The sequence below is a fragment of the Neophocaena asiaeorientalis genome, unplaced genomic scaffold, assembly GCF_003031525.2.
Source record: "Neophocaena asiaeorientalis asiaeorientalis breed wild unplaced genomic scaffold, Neophocaena_asiaeorientalis_V1.1 scaffold41, whole genome shotgun sequence".
Lineage (NCBI taxonomy): Eukaryota > Metazoa > Chordata > Mammalia > Artiodactyla > Phocoenidae > Neophocaena > Neophocaena asiaeorientalis.
In genome coordinates this window covers 668,427-672,800 of record NW_020171994.1, presented here as the reverse complement: position 1 = coordinate 672,800, position 4,374 = coordinate 668,427, and the positions used below count along the sequence as shown (strand labels likewise).

At 45.1% G+C, this 4,374-nt stretch overlaps 2 protein-coding genes across 4 annotated transcripts in view; one reads left to right on the top strand and one right to left on the bottom strand.

Moving 5' to 3' along the window:
• AMMECR1 (AMMECR nuclear protein 1) overlaps nt 1-4,374 on the bottom strand; it is a 112,826-nt gene that overhangs the window by 1,754 nt on the left and 106,698 nt on the right. The gene's annotated exons all lie outside the window — the stretch shown is intronic.
• TMEM164 (transmembrane protein 164) overlaps nt 1-4,374 on the top strand; it is a 169,582-nt gene that overhangs the window by 163,198 nt on the left and 2,010 nt on the right. For 2 of the 3 annotated variants that reach the window (XR_003003664.1, XR_003003662.1), the window contains one exon: nt 1,243-2,105. The gene's annotated coding sequence lies outside the window, so the exon portion shown is untranslated. The remainder of the gene's footprint in view (nt 1-1,242; nt 2,106-4,374) is intronic. The other variant, XR_003003663.1, reaches the window with a different exon arrangement.

Here is a 4,374-nt window from a genome sequence, read left to right as displayed (position 1 = left end):
GGCATTCCTGCTAGGGAGCAAGATAGCCTCACTGTGGGAACAAATCCTCTCCTCCGCTCAAGGAACCATGACCGTGCCCGGTTTCTGGGTGGTCTCTGCTGCTAACACGTTGGAGGGCCAAAGAAATGCCATTTCCCAACAGGGCCGCTACAACTCTGCTCATTAATGCCACTCTGAGGTGGGAGCCATTTAAGGGAAACACTGTAAATCCAGCCCAATGTCACCTGGGCCCCAGTCTGAATGACTTTTGCCGGCTAGACCAAACTTGTATGCCACTCACAACTCTTAGCTCAGAGTGAACTGTTAATTTGTCTTACAGAATGATACTATCTTTATTCCGAAACCAAGCACGGTGCCATGCCTCTGGGGGGGCGGGGCGGGCACTCAGTAAATATTGATGGCTCACGTTGAGCCTGACATTTGGGAGGAAAAGGCCAAATGGAAAAGGAGATGAAATGACGCTTTGCCAAAGGCTCTCAAAATAACTGGGCACGTTGGGGCAGCAGCAGCGGTTTTCAGATTGTCCCGCGGGACCGGGACCCGGCATTCTGTTGGAACTGATCGAAGTTTCCATAAACATTTGATTCAAAGAACGTGTGTGCGTTTAAATGTATAATATTTAAACACTGTAATAAAAACCGAAAAAAACAAACAAAACCCAAACACCTAACCAAAACATCTAATGTGTTACATTCAGAATGGCAATTGAAGACCACCCAGTGGGTCAGCAGGAACCATCAAGTTGACACATTCTGTTCAAACCTCAGGCCCGATGCTTCTCCTGCCTGAACTTCTTGCAGGCCTCCCTTGTCAGGCCTGGTTCAGAAGGTTGCGACTGCACCGGGGTTTTATAATTTAGGCCAATATGTACTCACTTTCATGAAACTATATTAAGATACCACCTGTTTCTCTTTGCAAATCAGGACCTTCTTGCTGCTGTACAGCCAAAACAATATAGAAATCAGTGGAGCGCCGGGACTCTAACTACAACTGTCATCTGTCACCCCAATTACAAATTTGTATAGTCACCCAAACAGCCTCGTCGTTCTCATTAACTTTATAAGTAACTGGTATGCACTCGTACTTTATAACAGTGAAATACTGTTTTTAGTCTCGTACTTGTAACTTAATGAGGTGCCAGCTAAGATTCTGATTAAAAAGCAAAGAGGTTCTTCCAGCATGGAGGGAGACTAAAGGCTAAACAAATTACCGGCCCCTTGTGACTTGGCTGCATCCTTTTAGAGTGGGAGCAGGAACTCAAGGACGCCAGGGCAGTTGTGAGCACAGAGACACGCAATGCAGCCACCGCCCAGCGCGCGCTCCCGACTTAGTGCATCCTACACCTAACCTCTGTCGAGCTAATGTGATCGTCCGTCATGATGGAAATCTGCAAGTGCAGGTCAGTGTTTCTTCATATAACGCGTATGCCCTCACCAGCCCTCTGGGTGGGTCCGCTGAAACCATTTGAGATACATAGTCCATCTACTCGGGACATAATATATTAAGTGTCACTTTAAACATGGTTATAACCAAGTTCTTGGGATGAGGAGGGTCCAACTGGCTTGGACCCTAAGGCAGTTTTTTTCCGATTCTTGAAAAGATTTCTTCCGACAGGCCGGGGGTTCGGAACAGGGGATTGTACCATGCGCTAAAGGGATCAAGGAAGGCCGCTGAATATAGGAGCCAAAGCAGTATACCCAGGGCCTGCCTCAGTTGCATCCTCCCATTCAGCTATTCCTCTGGCCGGTGAAAAGCCTGGGCAGACAGATGGGAAGCCATCAGAGCTTGGTCCAAACTCACACTTGTCTCGGCTCATGCGGTCAGGGCTGCAGAAAGTGGGAGAAGCCGTTCTCTGAATGGCAGTCATTCACTGAGTGCTCCTGACTGGCAGCTCTGAGACCAGGCGTGGTTTCCTCACAGCAGACTTCCCCCCCAGCTCACAGTGATGGTACCCCTCGGATATGACAGTATTTTCCATCAGCAGAGAGGAACTGCCGCGACTCACACAGTCACACTTGCCCTCTGAAGCAGTGGAGCAATTTAAAAGGTGCCCAGTGGGGCATGAAGTCTAAAGAGGAAATGCTGAAACTCTGGGGAGAATTTAGGTAGGTGGAGTGTGATTCGTGAAGTTGAAATCTGTCCAGACCACTGAGTTAACCACTAATGCTATAAAGAGAGAATGCTGTGGGCTCATTAAATTACTTCATTCTACCTGAACCTATTAATATCGTCTAAATCATTAAAAAAATCCTGTGTACCATTAAACATGAATGATGAAACTGGCCCTGAGCAGATGGCTGCCTTAATGGCGCACTAGTCCAAACCACAATAGTCCTCTAGAGCCGAGATGGCTGTTTTTAGCCGCTGTGATTGACATGAACACGTGTCATCAAATTCACATGGGGTGTGGGGTTTTGGGGCAGCGTAACAGAAAATTGTCCTGCATATATTCATTAGAAATTAATCCTGAAATATGCATGATGAAACTGAGACAGCAAATGATTTAGAAAGAGCCAGAGGTATGTCAGCAATGTCCCTGATGGCCTTCCCATAGAGGAAGAGATAAGGCAACAGCTGATAGAGGTAGCACACCGAGAGATCCCTTGCTTGAAGCAGGCTCCCATCTGGCCCTTGGAAGGCAGTAGCACTAGCTGCCCTGCCCGATACTCAAGACATTTTCCCCAAGCTCAAGTGGCGAATAGGGTTCATCTCATACCACTCTGGAACTGGAAAACTGGAAATACGTTTACGTGTGTGATGATGTGCCCAGCGTGTGTATGAGGAGGGTGGACAAGCTCCGAGCGGCCACATCTTGGGCATGTTTAGTTTCTGTCCTGTACTGAGAAAAATGGCAAAGGCTTGATGGCAGAAGAAAGCCTTCCCACCTCACCAGATTGTGCTGGATGGCACTGCTACTGCCCCCTACCAGCTCACAAAGGGAAACACCCAGTAATACACTGATCTGGAAGAAATCTGGAGCGGGCTTAAGTATAGCCATGCCGCCGCTGCGATTCAAGTCTGCTGCTTGCCTCAGATCCGTGGCCAGGGTAGGGTGCCCAATAAAGGCCAGACTACTGTATCACCAGGCCAGGATTCACGGCTGGGTAAAAGAATGACTGACTGACGACATAGGTAAATCGTACGGTAGGGAGCAACTGTAGGCAGATGAGGTTTCCCAAAGTGCCAGTTGTTTGGAAAGAAATCCGTATCAGTTCCTAAGTATATTATTTCAAAGGCTTCAACTGTTCGTTTGTTTGTTAGCTTTTAGTAAGAAGTACCCATGAGCCCCAAATCCTCTGACGAGGCCGGTTAAAGAAAGAAACCACAAATGGTAACTCAGTTTTAACATTTTATTGGGTAAATGATTTTAAAGGTAATAACAATAGTGTCAAAACTACTACAATATCTTTCCACAGCCATACCTTACAGACCCACAGAAACCTTCCCATTTTTCTTTTTTCTTCATTTGTAATATTTTAAAGCCATACGTGTCATATAAAATGCCCATTTCCAATAGTTTCTTCAAACTATTAAGCAATTAAATGTGGAAGGAAGGAGGATCTAGTTATACTGGAAGGGGTTTCAGGTAATCTGTGATGTCTTACTGTAATCAAAAAACAGGGTGCTAAGAAAGGGACGAGGAGAAGAGCTACTCCAGGTAGCTTTGCTCATTACAAGTCTCAACCACTGCATCACCAAGAATTCATTATGCTGGTGACCGATTCAAAGTAATTTTGGGGAACATATAAAACACAAAAATAACTTAGAAACTAGATCCAAATATTTCAAAAGTAATCAACTTTCATATACAAAAACAGTCAGAGGTGGTTACAAAAGTTTGTTTTCTCAGTGCGTCTATGTACCAGCGCAGTTACTGGGTCCAGAGCAAAATAAAAGGTTTATTTTCTTCTGAAACAGTAATAAAAAACAAGGAAAACATATCTTTGTATATAAAGGATCAATGCTGGTCTTAAGAATAACGTAATCAGAAACCCTTAAATCGAGAGGCACACAACGGGTTTCTGCTTTTATAAAATAAAAGGAAAGTCACCAGTTTATTTAAATGGAGGAGGTGCTCACACCCCTCAAATAAACTTAATTCAATTTAACATCACTAGCAAAAATCACTTAGAAACTGTACAAAAATAAAAAAGTTAACACATTTAATCCTGCAAGGTTTTTGTAAGGACTGGAAGGCAGGCTTTTGGAGCAGCATTTGGGCATGGCTGGGGGCTTCTTTGGTTTGATCTAACACACACAAGAGATGGAGCCTATTCCAGATGACAGTTTCGGATTTCCTGCACATTTGAAGACATGAACAGAGGCCAGTATACAAACTTCCGGTGTGCTGCACACTGGGGCTGTGGGCTCTGG